The following is a 27303-nucleotide window of genomic DNA, read 5'->3' as shown; positions in this document are numbered from 1 at the left end:
ACCTGGACTGGCGACTCGTTTCATACATGATATTATACATGTATCAAATTTGGCTTATCTAAATTTCTAATTTCATATTTCACCATCAAAATATTTCTAAGTAATTCTCCACCAAATGTGTCTGTGTACTGAAAACACACTATACTTCACTGTAGGCATATTTAAATTTGGAGTTGGTGATCGACAGGGAGGCCTGGCGTGCTGCGATTCATGGGGTTGCAAAGAGTTGGATACGACTGAGCAACTGAACTGAACTGAAACTTGAAATGTCCTTTCTTTGTCTCTACTTTTTAAAACTGTATTCAGTGTGTTAAAACCTACTCCAGTGTTATATCTGTGTCCATGAAGGAAATTTTAAATGCAAAGCTTCCTGAAAATTTGTTTTTTATTAATATGAAATATTCCCACTACAGAGAAATGTTATATAAATTGGAACAAAATTGTTTTAAAAGCTTAAGGAACACAGAAGAAAATGGATAACCAGTTTCCTTGAGAGACAACATCCGTAGAGTCTCCCCTCATGGCAGCACCTGACTGTATTGGCGTAACTGCCAGCGGCTTGGGTTTCATCCCAGAGCAGATAAGACACCTCAGGCCAAAAAAAGGTGGGAAGTGAAGAGTAATAAATCTTTATAAATGCAGGACACTTTAAAAACACGCAATTCCAGGGTAAGGTGGACCGATAAATCCAGTTGTTGGCCAATGAGACAGGATAAAGCTCCTATAATTTTGGATGGAAAAGCAAAATTAAAAAAAATCACATTCTTGTCATAGTGTGTAAAATAGAAACTACCTTGTCAATAAATTATCATAAAATTGGTCTTAGGTTTTCTGCTTGGAATTGCCTTAGGCAAATCATTGTAAAACAAATCCTTGAGTTAATACTTGAGAGTGGGTAGGCACAAGGTTCACCAACACACAAAACTCTCCTTGAGGCAATGTCAAAATGAAAAAACAAAATATAGCAAAATTCACTAGAAAAATATATTTTATGAGTGAAACTTAGTAAATAACAAAAACATTGGGAATACACTCTTATGTATTTGGATACTGGATAAAAAGTAAATATTTTTAAATGGATGAAATGTTCAAATACAGGTTAAATCTCTAAAAAGAACACAACAGTAATGAGCAGCTCTGAAAATAGCATATTATTTATTAGAAGGGATAAAATATATAATTATTGGAAGTTAAAAGCTCCATATGTTAAACATCACATTGAATGCAGCAAAAACCTGAATTATGAATTAAAAGGACTGAAGAATGAAAAATACAGTGAAAAAGTGACAGAGGAGTTTGAAGATGAAGGACAAATTTTTTAAATAGGAAAAATGGTTTAAAGATTAAAACAATATTTAATAGGGGAGCCAGAAATAAAGGAGTTGATAAAAGCCATGGATTTTTATATTTAACATATAGGAGATCTGCTAAAGATAAATGGCTTTACATGAAGTAAATGTGATATAACTGAAAAGAGATGTGGCTAAATCTAAAATTACAGTTGCAATTTTAGATACTCTTTCTTAAAAAAGATAGATATTTGAACAACACTATTAAAAACATCATCTAATTATCAATTATAGGATATTGTCAATAACACAAGATTACTCATTCTTTTCAAGTGCTCATAAAACATTCATCAGGATGGACCATATATAAATTCTCAGTAAATTGAAAAATAGTTTTATATGTAAAAATATTTCATCTCTATGGGAGGACAGTATGGAGGTTCCTTAAATAAAAGTATAGTTAGCATATGATCCAGCAATCCCACTCCTGGGCATATATCCAGAGAAGACACTAATTCAAAAAGATGAATGTACCCCAGTATTCATAGCAGCACTATTTACAATAGCCAAAACGAAGCAGCCTAATTGGCCATCAACAAATGAATAAGAAGATGTGGCATATAAATGCATAAAATACACATACATATATACACAGTGGAATACTACTCAGCCATAAAAAGAATGAAATAATGCCATTTGCAGCAACATGGATGGATCTAGAAATTATCATACCTATATAAGTAGTCAGATAGAGAAAGACAAATATATATCATTTTTATGTATAATCTAAAATATGACATGATTTTATTTACCACACAGAAGCAGACTCACAGACATAGAAGATAAACTTATGATTACCAAAGGGGATAAGGGTAGGGGGAGGTATAAATTAGGAGTTTGAGATTAAAAGATACAAATTACTATGTATAAAATAGATAAACAACAGCCACTTCTATATAACACAGGGAACTGTATTCAATATCTTATAATAACCTGTAATACAAAAGAATCTGAAAAAGAATGTAGAGCGCTGAAGAATTGATGCTTTTGAACTGTGGTGTTGGAGAAGACTCTTGAGAGTCCCTTGGACTGCAAGGAGATACAACCAGTCCATCCTAAAGGAAATCAGTCGTGAATGTTCATTGGAAGGACTGATGCTGAAGCTGAAACTCCAATGTTTGACCACCTGATGTGAAGAACTGACTCTTTTGAAAAGACCCTGATGCTGGGAAAGATTGAAGGCAGGAAGAGAAGGGGGTAACAGAGGATGAGGTGGTTGGATGGCATCACCGACTCAATGGACATGAGTTTGAGTAAACTCTGGGAGTTGGTGATGGATAGGGAGGTCTGGTGTCCTGTAGTCCATGGGGTCACAAAGAGTCAGACACGACTGAGCGACTGAACTGAACTGGCCAAACAAGAAATTACCCCTCCACCACCATCAAACATATTCACCTGTAGGACCAGCCACATGACTTACACAGGTCAGTGCTAAATGAAATAAGGGGCCCCTTGTCCCAAAATAAAGACTTACAAGGCAGAAATATCAAAGCATTAAACAAAGCTCAAGGGCTTTCAAGGCATGGGGCCTGTGGAACTGAAGCTGGCCCTGCTCCTTTATCATCCAGGGAAGCCTGGTGTGCTGCAGTCCATGGAGTTGCAGAGTTGGACATGACTGAGCAACTGAACTGAACTGCTGTATGACAATCACTTTGCCGTATCTTTATGACATTTTGTCAGGCAAAGATTCTTAGATGGGACACAAAAGCATGAATCATAAAATAACAATTTAGAATTCATTAAAATTAAGACTTCTCTTCTAGAGTCACCAATAAAAATAGAATAAGGCAAAACACACATACCTGAAACATGTTTGACAAAGGACTTGTATCCATAGTAATAGGCCAGCATCACAATAATAAATCAGTGTAATGTTTGAACACATATTTCAATAAATGAGCTATATAGAAATCTAGTAGACATATAAAAGGATGTGCATAATTTTATTCAGTAGAGAAATACAAATTTAATTCACAATAAGACAGTACTACTAACACCAACTAGAGTGACTAAAATTAAGATGATCAGCAATCATTAAGTGTTAGCTAGTATATGGAGAATATTTGACAATGTTTTTCTTGCAACTTTTGGCATCTATTGCAAATAATAGTGATCATTTTCGCCACATTTTGGTAATTATATCTTGAATAATCTCTACAGATTGGGGGTATATCTTTTGCAGTTATATTTTGTGTGTGTGTGCTCAAAATGCAAATTCAAATGTAATGTTTACCTTATTGTTTGGGCTTCTCAGGTGGTGCTAGTGGTAGAGAACCCACTTAACAGTGTAGGAGATGTAAGAGAGGTGGGTTCAGTCCCTGGATGGTGAAGAACCCCTGGAGGAGGGCATGGCAACCTACTCCAGTGTTCTTGCCTGGAGAATCCCATGGACAGAGGAGCTTGGTGGGCTACAGTCCATAAGGTCACAAAGAGTGTAGGACATGACTAAAACAGGATGTGATGGTTAGATAGCATCAGAGACTCAATGGACATGAATTTGAACAAACTCCAGGAGACACTGAAGGATAGGAAAGCCTGGCGAGCTGCAGTCCATGGAGTCTCAAAAGAGTTGGACACGATTTAGTGATGAACAACCTTATTGTTTAGATAGTTTCTTAATGTCATGCATTAGGCAGAAATTGCTCTACTTTTTCATTGAATATAAAAAAGAGAAGGGAAAGAGTTCTATACACTTTTTGGACTTGGAAGAATATTCTAGGCAAAGGAAACTATTGTTTCATTGTTAATAGAGACTGCCAATTACACTGGGTAATTTGCTCTTGACCTTCCTATTTGACATCCTACTTTGGAAAGCATTCAAGTATTATTCTGTGTAGGTCATAAGCTGCAGAGATTTTTGTATAGATAAATATCTTTATAATGTAACTTGAATATTATAAACAATATTAAAGGTCAAATATGCTGTGGGGGATGTTCTTTGTGGTTATTGCAGCTTGCCTTCTGTTTAGCAAAATTTATTGCCTCCTGAACACTACTTCTTTCCTTTGTTTCTAGGTTTTTACTTTTTAAAAAAATCTATATATGTCTTAGTATGTCATTTCAAATATAAGTGCTTTGTTTCTAAGTAGTTGTCTACTCAGGCTTCCCTGGTGGCTCAGATGGTTAAGAGTCTGCCTTCAATGCAGGGGACCTGAGTTTGATCTCTGGGTCAGGAAGATCCCCTGGAGAAGGAAATGGAAACCCATTCCAGTGTTCTTACCTGGAAAATCCCATGGGTGGAGGAGGCAGCAGGTTACAGTCCATGGGGTGCAAAGAGTTAGACATGACTGAGCAACTGACACATGTGGCTACTGGGTAATAATTTCACTTTTTTTATATTCAACTTTTTATATAAATGTGAAATCATCAATTATTTTATTTCAAATGATTATTTCATTCAAACAAATAGATAAACTGATATTTAGGATCTGAAGTATTTTGCATTCAGTCAGGAGTTTGGTCATTTGTGTGAACATGACATAATTCTCTATGTATCTTCTGAATAATTCATGTGATGTTAGAATTATATGTATATATTTTGGATAATCCATGTGATATTAGAATTTTTAAGTGTAATTGAGCTATTATAAACCAATTTTAAGTATCATGAGAAATCTTCAAAAGCAGTAAATAATTTTGTTCTCATTTAATAAACAATTAAAATAGTACTCTCAGAAGTTAAATCCCTGTCTGCTGCCTATTTACCTGATATTTCAGGAGCTGTGCAATCTCATTAAGTAAAATCCAATTATCTGTGTAGAGGAGGAACAAATATTTTTTATCTCTCTGCCAAAAATGTTATTGATCAGAAGATTACCTGTGGCGAATAACATGCCCAAGGGCAGAGAGATAGTTACTGATACTCAGAAAGATAACCCAAGAGTCTCTGGATCATAGACATCTAATTTCCTATCTGGCTGATGCTACTTCCGTTATTTTAAGTCAAATATTAAATTTAACTAACTCAATACCTGAGTCACTTTCTCCTACTTTAGAGTCTATCATTAGTTTTCTATAAACAAAAGACGATTAAGTAAATGAAAGTTTTCTGTCTATGTAATTGATTGCATTATAGATTTTCAGTTTTAATACAATGTGATTTTTTTCTCCTACTTTTAAAAAAATTGCATTTTTCAAAATATGCATTCTTTTGTGTTCCACAGTGACAATGGTATAGATCATGGGTCCCCAACCTCCAGGATCTAATGCTTGATGCTCTGAGGTGGAGATGATGTAATATGAATAGAAATAAAGTATGCAATAAATGTAATGCACTTGAATCATCCCCAAAACATGCCCCCCAACCCTGCTCCATGGAAAAGTTGCCTTGCACAAAACTGGTCCCTGGTGCCACAGTGGTTGAGATCTGCTGGCTATAGACCATGTTGGTTTAAATACATTCACTGAATGAAAAAATTGCCCATAGTTGATCCATCGCCTTCTTTTATCAAGTGTTTTCTAAAACTCAAGCAGAGTATTTCAGAAGATTTGGGCATAAAGGAAAACTTTACCTTGCTTTAGCTTATCCTATTAAAAAAACAACTACTTTTCAGTTTAATGAATTTAAAACTTATTTAAAAATATTACTGACTGTGGATGCCTAAATATCTGGCAAATCTGCTCGGTCAGTCAGAGAACAGTAGGAATTAGGTAGAAAAGGCTTTGGCCTCATTAATTTCATTGCTGGAAGACACCTCTCACTGCGGTCGAGAAAGTCAAACCTTGATCTTGTAGACATCTTTTCCTAGAAGGATTAATCAGAATCTGAAGCATCTTTTGAGGAGTTAACAACACTAAATCACCAAATAAATAGCTTACCTATATGAGATCTTATGACTACATTTATGAGATTTGTGCAAATGGTTCTGAAATCTAAAGATGTAAATTACTCATTACTGTAAAATAATAGAGAGGGAGAAAGTAATGCATTTAAATACTTAACACCAGCATCTATTTTACTTTTATCTTTTGACTTTAAAGTAATGAATCTGTATCCTGATGACTGCTTTATTGTCTACAAAAGAAGATCTATTATATGTTTTCCATATAGAATAAATATACAGAAGTATATAATATTTAGAATCAGTGCATTAAATTTTAAATGAATATAAAAATGCAGATTAAGGTTTATAAAACATTTTTAATATATATTCTCAAAAAAAACATGATTTATATGTATATAAATATATAAATTTTATATTGTTGTTGTTCAGTCACCCAGTCATGTCCCACTCTGTGACCCAATGGACTGCAGCTCGCCAGGCCTCCCTGTCCCTCACCATCTCCTGGAGTTTGCCCAAGTTCATATTCATTGTTTCCGTGATGCTGTCCAGTCATCTCATCCTCTGACACCCTCTTATCCTTCTGCTCTCAGTCTTTCCCAGCATCAGGGACTTTACCAATAAGTTGTCTAGTTCACATCAGAAGATCAAAATCCTGGAGCTTCAGCTTCAGCATCAGTCGTTCCACAGAATGAATATTCCATGTTGATTTCCCTTGACTGGTTTGATTTCCTTGCTATCCAGGTGACTTTGAGGAGTCTTCTCCTACATCATAGTTTGAAGGCATCAACTCTTTGGTGTTCTGCCTTCTTTACAGCCCAGCTCTCACAACCATATATGACCCCTGGGAAGACCATAGCCTTGGGTCTATGAACCCTTGTCAACAGAGTAATGTCTCTGTTTTTCAACACACTTTCTGGGTTTTTCATTGTTATCCTGGACAAGAAACAATTGTCTTCTGATTTTGTGGCTGCAGTCACTGTCCACACTGATTTTGGAGCCCAAGAAGAGGAAATCTGTCATTATTTCTGCCTTTTCCCCTTCTATTTTCCATGCAGTAATGGGGCCAGATCTTTGATTTTTAATAATCAGTTTTAAACCGGCTCTTTCACTCTCCTTCTTCACCCTCATCAAGAGGCTGTTTAGTTCCTCTTCGCTTTCTGCCATTAGTGTGGTATCATCCACATATCTGAGGTTGTGATGTTTCTTCCACCTATCTTGATTCCAGCTTGTAACTCATTCAGCCCAGCATTTCTCACGATGTGCTCAGCATGTAGGTTAAACAAACAGCGTGACAGCAGACAGCCCTGTCGTACCCCTTTCTCCATTTTGAACCAAACAGTTGTTCCATATAAGGTTCTAACTCTTCCTTCTTGACCCACCTACAGGTTTCTCAGGAGACAGGTAAGATGGTCTGGTATTCGCATCTCTCTAAGAGCTTTCCACAGTATGTCATGATCCACCCAGTCAAAGGCTTTAGCACAGTCAGTGAAACAGAGAGAGATGTTTTTCTGAAATTCCCTGCTTTCTCTATAATCTAGTGAATGTTGGCAATTTGCTCTCTAGTTTCTCTTGCTTTTCTAAACCCAGCTTGGACATTTAGAAGTTCTTTGTTGACATAATGCTGAAGCCTAGCATGCAAGATTTTAAGCCTGAACTTACTAGCACGGGTGATGAGTGAAATTGTCTGATGGTTAGCACATTCTTAGGTACTACCCTTCTTGGGGATTGGGATGAGGATTGATCTTTTCCAGTCCTGTGGCCACTGCTGAGTCTTCCAGATTTGCTGACATAATAAATGCAGAACCTTGATGGCATCATCCTTTAGGGATTTGAATAGTTCTGGAATTTCCAGAGAAGGCAGTGGCAACCCACTCCAGTACTCTTACCTGGAAAATCCCATGGGTGGAGGAGCCTGGTAGGCTGCAGTCCATGGGGTCACTAAGAATTGGACATGACTGAGCAACTTCACTTTCACTTTTCACTTTCATGCATTGGAGAAGGAAATGGCAACCCACTCCAGTGTTCTTGCCTGGAGAATCCCAGGGATGGGGGAGCCCGGTGGGCTGCCTTCTATGGGGTCTCACAGAGTTGGACACGACTGAAGTGACTTAGCAGCAGCAGCAGTTGGAGTTTCATCACATCCACTAGGTTTATTTACAGCAGTACTTCTCAAGGTTCACTTGACTTCGCACTCCAGAATGTCTGATTAACCACACCATTGTAGTTATCTGGTTCATTAAGATCTTTTTTATATAGTTCTTCCATGTATTCTTTCCACCTCTTCTTGATCTTTTCAGCATCTACTAGGTCTCTACCATTTTTATCCTTTATTGTGTGGGCTCAATGCTCCCTTGATGTTTCCATCAAGGGAAACATCTGAAATCTGAAAAAATCTAGAAATCTGAAGAGATTTCTAGTGTTTCCCCTTTTGTTGTTTTCTTCTATTATTAAGCATGGTTCATTGAAGAAGTCCTCCTTCATCTCTTCTACCTATTTTTTGGAACTCTGCATTTAATTGTGTGTATTAAATTTATATATAATTTATAATAAATATATAATTGGTAGGAAATATTTGTTTTATCATTTATTATTATGATTATTTAGTGACAGTATATAAAGATCTAGCAAATCTTTAGGCCAGTGGTTTTCCACATGTTATCCAGCGATGTTTGCAGGTTCCCAAACTATTTAGGAAATTTGCAACATCAAAATAACTTTGATCATCTTTATCATCTCATTGCTGCTGTCACATCAGTTGTGTCCGACTCTGTGCGACCCCACAGACGGCAGCCCACCAGGCTCCCCTGTCCCTGGGATTCTCCAGGCAAGAACACTGGAGTGGGTTGCCATTTCCTTCTCCAATGCGTGAAAATGAAAAGTGAAAGTGAAGTCGCTCAGTCGTGTCCGACCCCTAGCGACCCCATGGACTGCAGCCTACCAGGCTCTTCTGTCCATAGGATTTTCCAGGCAAGAGTACTGGAGTGGGGTGCCATTGCCTTCTCCAATCATCTCATTATATTCCAGTAAATTACTGTGACATTTCTAAGTTGTCTTTCTGCCTACATACAAAAACATGAAGTAAATTTTATTGGTTTAATTTTTCAAAATTATTTATTAAAAAACAGACAAGTTTTTAAATTTTGTTTACACATATTATCTTTGGAGTTTAATGTCTTATTACTTTAAAATTTTATTTGTAATTATTTTATGTACTTCACAATTGATTGGTGGCTAAACATACAGATTAGAAGACTTGACTTCTTCAATGCACAGCAACACTGTTACTAAAGATGCTGAGAAAAGAAGGAACTGACTTGTTGGAATATTCTTTAATATAAAGACAATCCATTCTTTGTAATCAATTCTGAAGACATGATGCAATTTTAGATAAGGAAATAAACTGTGAGGAAAGTTACTTCTCAGCTTTAATTAGTTAATAACTTAGTGTGTATTATGGAAAACAACATGGTTGAATAATATATTGACACTTTAATTTCTGGATTATTTTGCGATAAATCTATTCAGTGCTTACATAAAAATAAATTTAATACTTTAAATGTAAACATGATGAACCTACTTAACAATAAATTTGTTTGAAAACAGTTTTTCAAACAAAATAAAAAAGCCGCTGCAGCTTCTTACATGACAAATTACCTTGTGTTGTCTGGAGAAGCACATAGAATTAAATGTTGCCTTGCACAGACGACACTGCCGAATGCCTGCTGGATGAAAAGTCAATAAACAAAGTCGTGACTCTTCTAGTTTCTAATGACATTGTAACTCATAGAATTTAACTCTACTGCAAATGCAAAGAGTCAGGTTAGAGCCAATCTGCAGATTTATACCTTTGTCTTATGAAGGGAGAAATCTGCAAACAAGGAAGGACTTGATGCTTTGTGTCCACTCATTTAATATTAACACCAATTAATACATGAAAAAAATATACATCGAAAAAGAATTCTTTGAAATAAAGGCAAATGAAACTTTTGAGTTTATCGCATCATGTAGGTTATCCTGGAACAACTGTGTTGAATTTGTATTGTTGATGCAAAATTAATGGTGAGTAAAACTGCTGGAAGTTGGGCATGAGTCATGGTTTAGGTCCAAACTCTACTAGATGCCAATGCATTTCTTATATGAACGTATAGAAAACAAAACAAAAAAGAAAATAGAAAGTAAAATAAGAGAAAAATGGAGAAAGCTGTTTTTTTACCAAAATGTTTGATGAATCATAAATATTATTACTAAATCTTGACCCATGAATACGTATCTTTATATTTGGGGTGATAAAATAGGATATAAACATAATGAATTTTTGCAGCACACCAAAGCAGGTTGGCTATCTTAAGGAAGGGTTTTTGTGTGATTATTTTATTTACTGCTACTGCTAAGTCACTTCAGTCGTGTCCGACCCTGTGCGACCCCATAGATGGAAACCCACCAGGCTCCCCCATCCCTGGGATTCTCCAGACAAGAACACTGGAGTGGGTTGCCATTTCCCTCTCCAATGCGTGAAAGTGAAAAGTGAAAGGGAAGTTGCTCAGTCGTGTCTGACTCTTAGTGACCCCATGGACTGCAGCCTACCAGGCTCCTCCGTCCATGGGATTTTCCAGGCAAGAGTACTGGAGTGGGGTGCCATTATTTTGTTTGGAGAAGTGCTAATGACTTGATCCATGAAAAGCATTCCTCATTTAAAGAACAGTGTCAAAAACTTAACGGTTGTTGAAAGTTGCCTCTTTGGAAGACATTTTCTCAAAATGAACACTATGATCCTATGACTTCAAGGTGGGGGCGGGGAAAGTACATGTTGCCAATGATCAAATTTGCATTTTAGGACAAAACTGAAAATTGGGAAAATCTTGATCTGTTTAGTGACCTTGACAGCTTCCTAATATTTAAAGATTTTTCTGATAAAATTGAGGTTGGAATTAGCAAAGGCAATTTTTTTTCATATTGTATAATGATAAACTATTTCAGCCAAGTGGGTACTTTCATAATTCTGTCTATCAATAATTTCTGAAAGATCAATGCACAGAGTTATACATTGCAACTAACTTTTAAGAACTACTATTACTACTTACTGAGTTTAGCTGTGATTCAAAGAATACTGATAATTATCTGTAAAGTCTGTTAGAGACTCTTACCTTTTCTCATATATCCATATGAGTTCAGATTCTCTGTACGTACTCCAAACAAAGTAATGAGAAACAGCAGATTGAACTGAAGCAGATATGTGAAAACAGCTATTGTTTATTTAGCCTCATATTAAGATATTTGCAAAATGTAAAAAATGCTACCCCTCTTGACTTTGCAAGATAAAGTATCTTTCATAAAAATTTATTTGTATTTAGCAAGAGGTAGATTTATTGTTATTTTGAATGAAATAATAAATAGATTTCTTATTTATCTATTTGGCCATGCCCCATGGCAGGTGGGATCTTACTTCCCCCACCAGGGGTCAAACCCAAGCAAGAACCACATGCCCCTCACCTCCACCCCTCCCCATCACAGTGGGAGCATGGAGCCTTAACCACCAGACCACGAGGGAATTCCCTAAATAGGTCTTTTAAAAATGTCTATTTTAATTACCGTAAATACCTCTGTGTGTGCGTGTGTGTAATCTGCCAAAACAGAAGCATTGTGAGCTCCTCAATATAATTTGAGAGTTATAATCAGTAGGCCTGAGATTAAAACAAAATGTAAGAACCATAGTTCCAGCCCATGGGATAAATCAGTGAACACAACAGATGCCCTTGTCCTCGTGGAACTAATTATGTTCTGCTGGGCTTATTATTTATCCTCTGTTTCAGACCTCTGATTCTTTCTAGAGCATTTTGCAACTAAAATAGTAAATGGGAAAAAGTAATTACAAATGCCATTTGTCATACATCTTAACTTTTAAAAAACATTTAATTCCTATTTTTTGACCATTTTGAAGTTATCTACAGTTATATTTCCTGAATTACTATGTAAAATTCCTCCAACTACCATCACCATTCTTGCTAATATGGTAATATTTTTAATTTGCCGGTTTATAAATTTTGTAGCATATCATTACTTCCCTATTTTTAAAAATATGTTTAAAAGCAAATTTTGTTTTTCCTATTCAAATGACTTACGGCATTTTATTTCACAAACTTTTTGTGTAAATATTAGTGATGAATGTTCATTTTAAAGATTTTATGATAGTATTGCCAAATTAATTTGTGACAGTAGGTTTTTGGCAAAAAATTGTATCAAAAATTAATTCTACTAAGCATCATTATATTTGTAATAATTATTTATCTGAAACACTGGAACATTTCCTTTTTTTTAAATTTTATGCTATTAATAAGCATTCATTTTGCCTCATATCACTATAAAGTATGGAATATTAGAAAGAATCTCAAAACCAAACAAAATCAGAAAAATTGTGTATGTTCATTTCTTGAATTTATCTATATTATTAACAGTGTACTCAGTGAATTTCTCATTTCTTAATCCTGTATAGTTTTTTCTTGCATTCATGTATTTAAAATCAAGTTAACTAATTCACTACTTGTCTACTAAGATAATAGTTCTGGATTCATCATTTTTTCATTTCTCCTGAAAACAGATAGCACTTTTATTTGTTAATTGAGAATCCTGTGTCCTTTCATGCTTTCAAAATGCTATACTCTGAAACTGTGTGGAGACAATCATTCTGAAAAGCTGTGAATCATTCTAAAAAATGTGAGAATTCCTAAATTATATCAGAAGCAAGATTTTTTACAAGGTGAGTTTTTGGGAGAGGTGTCATTAATTTCTTTTAAAGGTAGAAGAAAGAACAGCTCTCTGTCCTTTATTTTAAACAGTCAGTTAAGATTTGGTTATCTGAGTAAATGTGTACCATCAAGACTGTTGATCATTTTTGCAAGGATGTTACTTTTTTTGAGAATTAGGCTTGAAATAGACTGTGTCTGACATTATGATTTCATACATTTATCTTTCGTAAACTAATTTGAATGCCCAGTTGTCTTGCACAGTGTTTGTTTTTTTGTTTTGTTTGTTTTTGTTTTTTGAGTATGTTAGAATTCTAAGAAAATCATCCATGACCCACACTATTTTATAATCCTCGTCCAAGAAGTGTGGGTAGAACCAGTACCTATCTTCTAACTAGTATATCACACAGATGAGTTCTTTGCAGATGTAAGTAAACTCCCTAATCAGTTGATTTTGTTAATAAACAAAAAATTATCCTAATGGGCATGCTGATGAAGTGAGCTCTTCAACAAAATTCTAGAGGTGAGAAAAATCTCTTTTAGTTTACCCTTGAAGAAATGAGTCATTGTATATTCTACAACTTCAAGGGAATAAATCTACCCAAACCACAGAAGTTTGCATGAGAACTTTAAATTTCAGATAAGATCCAGTCTTAGCTAACATCTTGGTTGCAATCCTGTGAGACACTTAGCAGAGGACTCCGCTAGGCTTGCGCAGATCCCCTGATCTATCAAAATGTGGGGAAATAAATGTCAGTTATTTTAAGCCACTGACTTTAAGATCTGCTGGAGAAGATATAGGCTACCCACTCCAGTATCCTTGGGCTTCCCTGGTGGCTCAGCTGGTAAAGAATTTGCCTGCAACATGGGAGACCTGGGTTCAATCCCTGGGTTGGGAAGATCCTCTGGAGAAGGGAACTGCTACCCACTCCAGTAATCTGGCCTGGAGAATCCCATGGACAGAGGAGCCTGGAAGGCTATAGTCCATGAGGTCGCAAGGAAATGGACACGACTTAGCAACTGAACAACAAAAAACAGTGTCTAGGTTCATGAGGATATTAGTGTCTAGTTTCTTTTCTTTATCTAGTTTTGGTATAAGATAATGTTGGCCTCATAGAATGAGTGAGAAAATAATTCGTTCTATTTTTATTTTCTGAAAGACTATCATAGATAGTTATCATTTACTCCTTAAATGTTTGGTCGAATTTGTAGGTAACCATATGGGCCTATTACTTTTTTTTCTGGAAGGTTATTAATTACTGATTCAATTTCTTTAATACAAAAATCCTACTTAGATTATTTTTCCTTAAGCACATGTGTTTAGTTTGGTTCTTTCAAGGAATTGGACCATTTCATTTGTTATCATTTGTGGGCATAGAGTAATCTTTTTTTTTTTTTTCACTTGAATGCTCATTTGTGTCCAACAGATGGATTCTTTACCACTGAGCCACCACATATGACAGAGTTATCAAAATATTGTTCATTTATCCTTTAGATGTTTGTGGCACCAGACATGATGATTTCTTTTTTGTTTCTGACATGAATCATTTGTATCTCCTCTCTCTTTTTTTTTTTTTTTTGACTTGCCTGGATATCCTATCCTCCCATCCTAAGTCGCTTTAGTCGTGTCCAATTCTCTGTGACCCTTTGGACAGCAGTCCACCAGACTCCTCTGTCCACAGGAGTCTCTAGGCAAGAATACTGGAGTGTGTTGCCATTTCCTTCCCCAGTTGCCTGGGCGGAGTGCTATCAATTTTATTAATCCTTTTTATGGAACTAACTGTCATTTCTCTTTATTTTTTCTGTAGTATTATCTTTAATATGTTGGTTTCTGCTTTAATATTTTTCATTTGCTTTGGGCCCAAATTCTTTTTCTAGTTTCCTAAAGTTTTATTAATAACAGTAATTTAAATATTTTTTCAATGGCATGCATTCCATGTTATACATTGCCTCTAGGCAGTGTTTTCACTGGGCCCCACACATTTTCATGAGCTGAATTTTCATTTTCACCAATTTAATATCTTTTAATATGTTTTGAATTCTTTTTAGTCCATATATTATCTAAGGACTATGCTATTTAAACTCCAAGTATTGGGGGAATTTCCAGCTATCTTTCTGTTATTTATAACTAGTTTAATTCTGTTGTGGTTTGGAAACTTTGTGTAATTTCCAATCTTACATTTTGTTTGGGTGTGTTTGATGGCCTTGTCTGACCTTGAGAAGAATGTGTTGTAATGTGCTGTTGTTGGATTAAAGTATTCTATAAATGTCAATTATATTTTTTGATTAATAGTGCTATTCAGTCGGTTGTATCCTTATTGGTTTTCTGACTGCTTGATCTGTCAACTGTTGTAAGAGGAGTACTGAAATTTCCAACAGTAACAGTGGATTTATCTGTCTCTCTTGCAGTCCTGTTGTTTTTGCCTCACACATTTTCTAAAATGTGCTTTCTCTAAATTTAATATAGCTACTCCAGTTTCTTTTGATTAGTGTCAACATAGTATCAGTTCAGTTCAGTTGCTCAGTCATGTCTGATTCTTTGTGACCCCGTGAACCGCAGCACGACAGGCCTGCCTGTCCATCACCAACTCCTGGAGCTTATGCAAACTCATGTCCATTGAGTTGGTGATGCCATCTAACCATCTTATCTGCTGTTGTGCCCTTCTCCTCCTGCCCTCAATCTTTCCCAGCATCAGGGTCTTTTCAAATGAGTCAACTCTTTGCATCAGGTGGCCAAAATATTGGAGTTTCAGCTTCAACATCAGTCCTTCCAATGAACACCCAGGACTGATCTCCTTTAGGATGGACTGGTTAGATCTCCTTGCAGTCCAAGGGACTCTCAAGAGTCTTCTCCAGTACCACAGTTCAAAAGCATCAATTCTTCAGTGCTCAGCTTTTCTTTACAGTCCAACTCTCACATCCAGACATAACCACTGGAAAAACAACAGCCTTGACTAGATGGACCTTTGTTGACAAAGTAACGTCTCTGCTTTTTAATATTCTGTCTAGGTCAGTTTGGTAGAAGTTGTCCTAGAGTTTGCAAATATATATATATATATATATCTAATAATAATGCACCTTCAAATAAGCTGTTTTTCTTCAACTGTAGTATGGGTAACTAATAAGTTTCCCAGGACCTTGCTCCCTCCCCTTTTGACATGACATTCATTTTACTTGTCTATATTCTCTAATCAACTAATACATTGTTATTACAAGCAGTTGTCTTTTTGTTTCATAACAATTCAGAAGAAAATTTTTTTAACATTTCTTTAATGAATGATGTGCTGACCACAAATTCCTTCTGTCTTACTTTTTCATTAAGATTAATCATAGGGAATTGAACTGAGGTCTTTCCTCTGAGAGATATCTTCCTACCAATTCTCACTCTTCTTTCATAAACTGTCATTTATATGATTTATTTAATTGTATAATTGCATTAAGAAGTAATGATGGATTTTGGAGTCCAAAAATTAATTTATCATGGGAAAAAAAAATCCCAGAATTTCAAGCTAAAAATATCCCTGGAGAATACTTGTAAAGAAATAGTGCCCTTTTAATTTATTATATTATCTCAAATAAAGATTTTGGTGCCATGGGATTGTAGCAATGAAAATCCTATACAGAGTGAAATAAATGAAGAACAAGCTTTCTTCCTAGGCTTGGAAATGAACTGCTATTGTACCTGTTCTTAAATGTCTGTATATTAGTGTAATCATAAGGGAAAATAAAATTAAAAAAAAAAAACTTTTTGCAGTGAATCAAATGTATATTTAAAACACAAGATAAATGAAATTGGTTCAGAAGAGAAAGATGCTGAATAAATTAATATATTTCAGGAAAACAGAGTTACTGTAAACCAAGTCCTTTAAAAAAGGAAAAGAATGCTAAATACACTCAAAATCTGGAAGGGAAGAGTGAATTCTATTCAGCAGTACATGTAGAAGGTGTAAATAACGTTAAATAAGTCACCAGACATTTTGTTCCTAATTTAAGATCAACTAAGACCAAAAGTCAATTAAAAAAAAAACCACAAAATGAAGATAATTATGGAAGAATTAAAATTTTAAAAGTTTAATAATTATAAGACAAAAACACAAAATCAAAAATACTTTTAAGAAATAAGGAAGGCTAAAAAAGCATGGTTTAAGAAAAAATAATACTGTAGAATAATTAAAATGTTATCAACTCAGCAGAAATATAAACCACAGACAGCAGTTCAAAATGTAAAAGTGGGTAAACTAAGATAGAGACAAAAACCAGAAGTTAATAACCCACAGGACTTCCCAGGTGGCTTAGTGGTAAAGAATCTACCTGCTAGTACAGGAATGTGGATTCAATCCCTGGGTCAGAAAAATCCCCTGGAGAAGGAAACGGCAATATCCACTCTAGTATTCTTGCCTGGGACATGACTTAGTAACTTAACAACAGCGGATAACTCACAAATCATGCTCATTGTCCTCAGTGAGTTAAAAGTTCATACGACAAAATCCTCAGGATAGGATTCTTCAATGGAAAGTGAAGAAAGGTAAAAAAGAAACACTGATACTGGAAAGCCTGCTGTATCTACTTACCCAGAATTCTCTCACACCCTAAGGCTTCCAAGTAAAGTGTGGAATTGTGTAAATCTATGGCGCATTTGGTTATCACGTATTCCAGACAACCTGTTCATTAATCAGTGCAGAGTCTGTGTGGTTTGACATTTTAGGTATAAATTTGTGTTCAAATTTAGTGCAGCTTTATTTGAATAAAGCAAAGAAAAATTTTATTTTAAAATTGTGCTTAAAATGATTTGTAAGAATGAGGAACATATGTTCATATAAAGGTGACAATTAATATGCCATTCCTAACTGAATTTGTTTTCTTTAGAGACACTTCACAAAATGACAAGCATATTTTTTTTTTAAATAAAGGAAGTTATTTATAACTAACTCTTTCCTTCCAGTGCATTCCATGTTGTCCTTTTAGTACAATCAGGTCCTATGTAGTGAACTGTCAATATTCCTGCATTAAATAGCTGTAATGCCAAAGAGTTAATGCCCCTCCAGAAGTGCTGACTTCTCCCAGTGTTCAGTGACTGCTCTGAAGATGTTTAGCTTGAATGCGGTTGCAATTATAGACTAAATGATTCTTAAAGGAATAACTCTTCCAAATGTGGGACAAATAACTATTCCCATATCCTTTCCCCAGCACTTTATGAACCTCCCAACTTCAGTTTGATTTCTCTACTAGTTCACCCATGAGAGAATAAAGAGCCTGACTGGACCATTTAATAGCCTTTCTTTACTGACTTTATTGCTAATGGGAGATGTGGGATGAGATATTTCAGAAAAAATTGAGGACTTGTGATCCTATCATGACTGTTTTCTAACTTCTTACTTGAATGATTCGTGAGGTTATTCTCTCTGCTGAAATCTATGTTGTAGTTGTTCATGAGATTAGAGTTTACATACTTTCAGTGACTAGGCGAGTCAAGTATGGGCCCATGACAAGTCAAGTGTGGGTCCACAACAAGGCCTTTGGAATAAAAAACATCTTTATCTCCAAAAGTTTTTCCCATTAGAGCAAATCGCTGTTGTTCAGCCACTGAGTCATGTCTGATTCTTCATGACCCCATGGACTACAGCATGCCATGCTCCTTTATCCTCCTCTATCTCCTGGAGATTACTCAAATTCAAGTGAGTTAAGTCAGAGATGCTATATAACCATCTTATCTCTGCTGCTCTCTTCTACTCCTGCCTCTATATTTCCCAGCATCAGTCTTTTCCAATGAGTCTGCTCTTTGCATCAGATGGCCAAAGATTGGACCTTCAGCTTCAGCATCCATCCTTCTGATGAATAGTCAGGGTTGATTTCTTTTTGGATTGACTGGTTTGTTTTCCTTGCTATCCAAGGGACTCTCAAGATTTATCTCCAGCACCACACTTCAAAGGCATTAATGCTTTGGTGTTCAGCCTTCTTTATGGTCAAACTATCACACCTGTACATGCCTACTGGAAAAACTATAGCATTATAGAGACCTCTGTTGGCAAAGTGATGTTTCTGCTTTTTAATATGCTGTCTAGGTTTGTCAATTTTCTTCCAAGGAGCAAGCATCTTTTAATTTCATGACTGCAGTCACCAACCACAGTAATTGTGGAACCCAAGAAAATAAAATTGGTCACTGTTTTCAGATTTTCCACATCTATTTGCTATGAAGTGATCACTCACCTAGAGCCAGACTTCCTGGAATGCAATGCAAAGTCAAGTGGGCCCAGGAAGCATCACTATGAACAAAGCTAGGGAAGGTGATGAAATTCCAATTGAGCTATTTCAAATACTAAAATATGATGCTGTGAAAGTGCTGCACTCAGTATGCCAGCAAATTTGGAAAACTCAGCAATGGCCACAGGACTGGAAAAGGTCAGTTTTCATTCCAATCCCAAAGAAAGGGAATGCCAAAGAATGTTCAAACTACTGCACGATTGCACTCATCTCACACACTAGCAAAGTAATGCTCAAAATTCTCCAAGCCAGGATTCAATAGTACATGAACTGTGAAGTTCCAGGTGTTCAAGCTAGATTCAGAAAAGGCAGAAGAACCAGAGATCAAATTGCCAAGATCTGTTGGATCATCGAAAAAACAAGAGAGTTCCATAAAAACATCTACTTCTGCTTTATTGACTATGCCAAAGCCTTTGACTGTGTGGATCACAACAACTGTGGAAAATTCTGAAAGAGATGGGAATACCAGACCACCTTACCTGCCTCCTGAGAAATCTGTATGCAGTTCAAGAAGCAACAGTTAGAATTGGACATGGAACAACAGACTGGTTCCAAGTAGAAAAAGCAGTACATCAAGGCTGTATATTGCCACCCTGCTTATTTAACTTATATGCAGAGTACATCATGCAAAATACCGGGCTGAATGAAGCCCAAGCTGGAATCAAGATTACCAGGAGAAATATCAATAACCTCAGCTATGCAGATGACACCACCCTTATGGCAGAAAGTGAAGAAGAACTAAAGAGCCTCTTGATGAAAGTGAAAGAGGAGAGTGAAAAATCTGGTTTAAAACTCAACATTCAAAAACTGAAGATCATGGTATCCAGTCCCATCACTTCATGGCAAATAGATGAGGAAACAATGGAAACAGTGAGGGACTTGATTTATTTTCCAAAATCACTGCAGATGGTGACTGCAGCCATGAAATTAAAAGACACTTGCCCCTTGGAAGAGAAGCTATGACCAACCTAAATAGTATATTAAAAAGTAGAGACATTACTTTGTCAACAAAGTCTATCTAATCAAAGCTATGTTTTTTTCCAGTAAATGTATGCATATGAGAGCTGGACTATAAAGAAAGCTGAATGCTGAAGAATTGATGCTTTTGAACTACGATGTTGTAGAAGACTCTTGAGAGTCCCTTGGACTGCAAGGAGATACAGCCAGTCAATCCTAAAGGAAATCAGTCCTGAATATTCATTGGAAGGACTGAGGCTGAAGTTAAACTCCAATGCTTTGACCACCTTATGCAAAGAACTGACTCATTAGAAAAGACCCTGATGGTGGGAAAGATTGAAGATGGGAGAAGAAGGGGATGACAGAGGATGAGATGGTTTGATGGCATCACTGACTCAGTTTACATGAATTTTAGTAAGCTCAGGGAGTTGATAATGGACAGGGAAACCTGGTGTGCTACAGTCCATGGGGTCACAAAGAGTCAGACACAACTGAGTAACTGAACTGAACTGATGGGACCAGATGTCATGATCTTGGTTATTTGAATGTTGAGTTTTAAGCCAGCATTTCCACTCTCCTCTATCATCTTCATCAAGAGACTTTTTAGTTCCTCTTCACTTTCTGCCATTAGAGTGGTATCATCTGCACATCTGAGGTTGTTGATATTAGTTCTGGCAACCTTGATTCCAGCTTGAAATATTGCATGATACTCTGCATAGAAGTTAAATAAGCAGAATGACAATATATAGGCTTGTTGTGCTTCTTTCCCAATTTTGAACCAGTCCATTGTTTCATGTCCAGTTCTGTTGCTTCTTGACCTACATACGGGTTTCTCAGGAGGCAGGTAAGGTGGTCTGGTATTCCCATTTCTTTAAGAATTTTTCACAGTGAAAGGTTTTAGTGTAGTTATTGAAATATAAGTAGATGTTTTTCTGGAATTCCCTTGCTTTCTCAATGATCCAATGAATGTTGGCAATTTGATTTCTGGTTCCTCTGCCTTTTCTAAACCCAGCTTGTACACGTGACATTAGGTTATTCATTCATTCAGCAGTTTTCTGTTTCTTATTTTCTCAAATTCACAGTCACTCTGGGCTGTAGTAAAACACAGTTTCAAAGTAAAAGATAAAAAGTGAGTTTAGTTTTCTCACTAAAAGTTGTCCTCCAACTGCTAGGATTTTGTGAGAAGTATCTGTTAGAAATTATGTCAAAGAATGTAAGAATGTGTTCCTGGCCCGCTTTTATTCCATTTCCTATACCTACATCAATTTGACCAATAGTAGGCTAAGCATAAGGTAATATTTCATCAACATTACCATTACAGTATTGTATTAAAATACATCTACTCAACCAAAATGTTATGATTTTTAAATGCTGTTTAGTAAATATTCATCTAGATTATTTAAACTTGTTTATTTTTCTCAGATCAACGTGCCTAAATTGTACCAATTTTGGTCTTTTTTTAAAAAAAATAAGTGTTACTATAACTTAAAATGCTATTTTTATTGGATTTTTGTGTTCCTTATATAATTATGCAAAATAAACTATAAAATCTCCATGTGAAATATTTGGGTAGATGTAAACAGTCACTTGACTTTGATTCTTCCTCTGTTTCTTTCCACTCTAAATCACTATGTCCCCATTTCCAGCATAGATAATTGTTTCTGAAATTGTCACTTCTTACCTCACTCTGGATGTTCCTCTTTTGTAGCCACTGCGAATCTCTTCTTCTTTATTTATTATGTATTTCTAACTGTTTCTTTTCACAAAATATAACTTTCACCACTTACTATTTCACTTTCTCCGTATATTTGCCTTTTGCCTGAATAGCGTGGTCTTTTTTTCCCTTTTTTTCTGTATTACTGGAGATATTAAACACTCAGAATCATAATGAAACATTGTATACTTTAAAACTTCAAATATATATAAGATACACAAAAGAAGTAGCTTGAATGTAAATACACTGCTCAAATGATAGTCACATAGTGAAGACATCTGTGTGAGCACCACTCAGCAGGTAAATGCATGGGAAGCTATTTTGATGCCCTCCTCATCGGGACTATTATTTCAGTTTTGAAACATCCATTCCTCATTAATCATTCAATAAATATTTATAGAACACCATGTTCAAGGTAGTACTCTATCTAGGTGCTGAGGAATAGAAGGAAAATAGGACAAAAGATATTTTCTTGTGGAGTTTACATGCTTATGGAGCAGGTAATATGCTTGCTTACAGTCCATTTCATTGGCTTCCTTCAAATAAACCATATTTGAATCAATCACTTAGCTTAAATGGATTATATCATTTCACTAATAAATATAGATATTAGGTCATCATTTATATAAGAAATATTATCCTTAATTCATACATAAAAATGAATAGTTAAATTTTATTTTATTGACAGTATTGTAACTCATATAGTGTTAATTGAATTGAAGGAATAATTTCAAACTAGCAGTTAAACAGGAGAAGGCAATGGCACCCCACTCCAGTGCTCTTGCCTGGAAAATCCCGTGGACTGAGGAGCCTGGTGGGCTGCAGTCCATGGGGTCGCTGGGAGACGGACCCAACTGAGTGACTTCACTTTCACTTTTCACTTTCATGCATTGGAGAAGGAAATGGCAACCCACTCCAGTGTTCTTGCCTGGAGAATCGCAGGGACGGGGGAGCCTGATGGGCTTCCGTCTGTGGGGTTGCACAGAGTCGGACACGACTGAAGCGACTTAGCAGCAGCAGCGGCAGCAACCTCTCTTCTAAGCCAAGAATTTCCTTAAAAAATCTAAATAGGGTGTTTTTCTGCATTTTTTTCCTACAAGATAAAAGGATCTTCAGAATCACTTACAAGAATAACTTCTCCAGTGTGAAATCATACTGTATCTCATAATATACCAAGTAAGCGTGCTGACAGGTATGAAATTCAAAAGTTACTTGGAGTATTATGCTCACAAGGTAACTGCATGCTGTGTGCATAGAACTCTAGATTGAGTTTGGGCCATTTGTATAGATTCACAGAACAGAATGAAAATCTTGAAAGTAAACTCATCATCCTTTATCAATAACCAAATATATACCTTATTTGAATCTGATATTCCCTGACATTCTCTTTAATGAATGTACTGAAATCAGATAAATCTTTAGGTTATTTATTTTGAACTATTGGATTTAGGGTAGTGCTTCAAATTTCATTTTTTAGCCTTATTTTTTTTTTTCCATCAGAATGTTATCTCCCTAGACAAATCTATGCATGCATTGCCCTATAGAGTTTTTCTCAGAAGTTGAATGTTAAGTGTGTATTTTTTGGACTAATATGGCTGCTGCTAAGAAAAGCATAGAACAGGGTATTTTTTCATTAAAAAAGAATGAAATTGATTTGAGGCAAAGTCAAGGTTTAAAGAAAGTCTGATATGGTTGGAAGGATTGGTTTTAATTTGAAAGTGTAAAAAACTTAAAAAGTACATTATGCTGGTAAAGGTAGGGCATGCTCAAAAGACTCAAGCAAGATTATCATGATAAAGACTTTTATCTGGTGGAGAGGAGTATTAAGTGCATGATTCGATTTTTGATGTCTGACTACTGGTAGATTTTAAGCCCCTATTCTTCTTTTCCCCTGCCCCTCATCTGGGAGAGCTGGGGGGGGGGGGAAACTTGGGCATTCTCTCACATTTGGTCCTGGTAGGAAGATAAAATGCAATTTTACTTGACAGTAATACTTCTCAGCAGATTCGTTGTCTTATTTCATCCTGTCTCGTTTACTTACTCTTTGGTTGCAATACCTTCTGGTGCATTTTAAGCAAGTGAATTTCTCAGGTGGACTTTATGATAGTTTAGTTCTATAAAAGTAGGAAAGACATTTGAAAATTTTAAATTTTAAAATGATGTCGACTGTTCTGAGAACTTGAAAGCAAAAGCAAAATGCTCTAAAATACTCTCTATGGTGGATCATGTATGTTTGAAAAAATGCCACCTGCTACTTAAATATATATATTTCAATTAAATGTTACCTTTTTTCTAAAGTCTTTCATAAGCAGCCTGCAGAGCCATATAAAAAGCAACAACCTAGGCACAAATGGTTAATAGGCATTTACTGGTACTCAAGAGGGCTTCCCTGGTGGCTCAGACGGTAAAGCGTCTGCCTGCAATGCAGGAGACCCGGGTTCGATCCCTGGGTTGGGAAGATCCCCTGGAGAAGGAAATGGCAGCCCACTCCAGTATTCTTCCCTGGAAAATCCTATGAGATTTACTAGGCAGAACCTAGTAGGCTACTGTCCATGTGGTTGCAAAGAGTCGGACATGACTGAGCAACTTCACTTTAGTACTCAAGAGGTAATAATAACTCTGCACTAGGAGAGTTTTTTCAGGTAGCAGAAAATCTGGTATTTAAGCTTTTATTTTCCAAATACTGGACTGCCTGTCCATTTGAAGTATCTCACTGAAATAGACCTTTTACTCTCAAGTTTGTAATACTTGGTATTTGTAATAAGTAATATCAAAACTTTAAAGGAGTTTCTACATGGTTTTCTTCTTTAATGTCTGGAAGAAAGCAATATTGTTTAACACTTTTTAGTTTTTCAGTTGCTATTTGGGATATTTATTTTAATCAATTCCATGTTAATTTAATCAAAATCTCATGGTAAGGTATAATTTACAGAGGCCTGACAACTATCCTAGGCTGATTTCCTGTAAAGCAGAGTCTGAGGCAGGATGGAGTGTACAGGACTGATGTTGTGGATACACACTTGTGTAGAAAGAAATGATCGAAATTAGATCGGCGAAAATAGGAGGTTGTGGTGCAGTAGGACAAAGACCCCAGCCAATCTAATGGAAAATTTTGGAGCGAAATAGACCAACAGTGTTGACCCAGATTTGATCAACTTGCTTGGACTGGAAACTTCTCATTGACAGTCAGTGGATGGCAGCTGCTCCTGAGAATGGGATTTGACACTATGTGAGGTGGTTCTGTGCATGCTCTGGGGCCCAGTCTCAGCTATGGATGCCAGTCCTGCACCCAGGAGCTGGAGAGTCAGGGAGAGGTATGGGTTTTGCTAAGCACCATAGCGTTCACACAACTCACCCTTGGGTTATTTTTGCTCAAACCATCTCATAACAGTTTTGACTGCATAGTTTCTTGAGGTTTTATCTCTGGATATTGCATCTCTATCAGGCACCCATAGCACACCAGGAGGTATTCTTTAAAAATGTATAATTGTGTACTGGAAATAGCATGGTCAGGGATCCTAAACACCCACATTGTGCTTCTCTCATTTGGCACTGCCGTAACTGTGCATAGCAACTTCTTTTCCACAGACACCCTTTATGACCAGGTGTCTTATGCTTTGTGGTCCAAGTGCCGAAGCCAGTGTGTGTTGTGGAATCCTGCACCACTTCAGGTCTCACTGAGTGCCATCAGCCTTTTAAGTCAGTCAATATATGACTGATATATGGCTGGTATCTCCAGGTGTGAAATAGTCTGCCTTCAGAGCCTATTCTTCCCACTGTACTACAGTGCTTTTCCATTCAGAGATTATATCCTGAATATCAAGTTCTTAATACTGTTTGTTTTAATTTTCCAAGTATTTTCTTTCATATATATCACACACCGTTGCCAAAGACAATTCATTAAAAATGCATACCGTGAACTGTAGCATACCAATAAGAGTACAGTTGACCCTTGAACAGTGCTGGATTAGGAATGCACTCTCTGCACAGTTGAAAATCCACACAGTCAGCCTTTTGTATAATATATACAGTGTTCCTCTATATCTGTGGTTCCACATCTGTGCATTCAACCAACCATGGATCGAATGGCACTGTAGTATATACTGTTGAAAAAACCCACATATAAGTAAACTGCACAGTTCAAACCCGTGTTGTTCAAAGGTCAACTGTACCTATGAAGTATGTGCACGTGTGCTAAGTTGCTTCAGTTGTGTCTGACTCTTTGCAATCCTATGTACTGTAGCCTGCAAGGCTCCTCTGTCCTTGGGAGTCTCCAGGCAAGATTCTCCAAGTGGGTTGCCATGCTCACCTCCAGGGAATCTGGACAATCTACCCAGGGATCGGACCCACATCTCTTATGTCTCCTGCATTGACTGGCAGGATCTTTACCACTAGTGCCACCTGGGAAGCCCAGCTATAAAGTATATGAAGTTTAAGTACAAATGAAATGAACTGTCTGTGTGTATTTATTTAATCACATCCCTCTTCCTCTGTAGCATAGGTAACAACACTCCTGATATTTGTCTCAGTCAGGCCTTGGATTTCTTCGTAGTTTATCTCCTTTATATTTATTGCAAAAGCAGTATATTAGATTTGCTTTTTTTTTTTATACTTTCTAGAAATGGAATTTAGCCGTACATTTTAAAAACAATGGTATCTTCTATAACCAGCAAACTCTGAAATATTGAGTAGATCAAAACTATAGGGATTAGTTTCTTATGGGTTCCAACTATTTCTGGTTGATGCTGAATCTCCTCTCAGCAATTACTCATGAACTCCAGATCTTTCTATTTTATGACTCTACTCTCTTCAAAGATTTATTTTCAATGTAAGCATGTTAATTTGCATCAAAGCAAGGAAATGGAAAGATCATGGAAAATCAAATATGGGATTTTTTAAGGGCCACTAGTGGAAAATGGTGCACTTTAATTGACTCTAGTTCTGTTGGCTGCAACTCCACTACACAATCACGCTTCCAAGGGAATCTGGGAAACAAAGGGGAAAGAAGAGTGAGGCTAAAGGATATCAGTGTCAGATACCAAGAGATGGAGTCGAATTCTTTATGAAAATTCTCTCCTGACGTTTAATCGATGGCTGAAATATGCCATGTTTTATTTAATTGACCTCAAACATATTTAAATATGCCAATATGTTGCTTTCTGAGGCTTTAGCCTGAGGCTAGAGAGGAAGATAAACATTACACTGTATGCCTCATTCCAGCACTGTGTATTCTGGGATGTAAAATGAGTGATTTGATCACTATCAATAATGTTGGGAACCATACAGGGAATGTTCTGATGAGGCCTTGATTTATGTTATTAGTGTGTAGAGATGCATTACTTGAATATCTCTTAAGTAGGAGTGATGCAAGGGATTCCCAGAATTCTCTATTCCAAAGATGTGATGTGAAAGTTGTTCAGTTGTGTCCAACTCGCTGAGACCCCATGGACTTCTCCATGGAGTTCTCCAGGCCAGAATACTGGAGTGGGTAGCCTTTC

The 27303-nt window shown here is 36.4% G+C and overlaps 1 non-coding gene across 1 annotated transcript; it reads left to right on the top strand.

Annotated features, from left to right (window-relative positions):
• The first annotated feature begins 24191 nt into the window (after positions 1-24191).
• TRNAC-GCA (transfer RNA cysteine (anticodon GCA)) lies at positions 24192-24263 on the top strand. The gene has a single exon. It is a non-coding gene; the product is annotated as a tRNA-Cys (tRNA).
• The last annotated feature ends 3040 nt before the right edge of the window (positions 24264-27303 follow it).

This window comes from Bos mutus, chromosome 16, assembly GCF_027580195.1.
Source record: "Bos mutus isolate GX-2022 chromosome 16, NWIPB_WYAK_1.1, whole genome shotgun sequence".
In the NCBI taxonomy this organism is placed as follows: domain Eukaryota; kingdom Metazoa; phylum Chordata; class Mammalia; order Artiodactyla; family Bovidae; genus Bos; species Bos mutus.
Note: the sequence above shows the minus strand (reverse complement) of the source record. Positions and strands in the feature narration are given on the sequence as shown.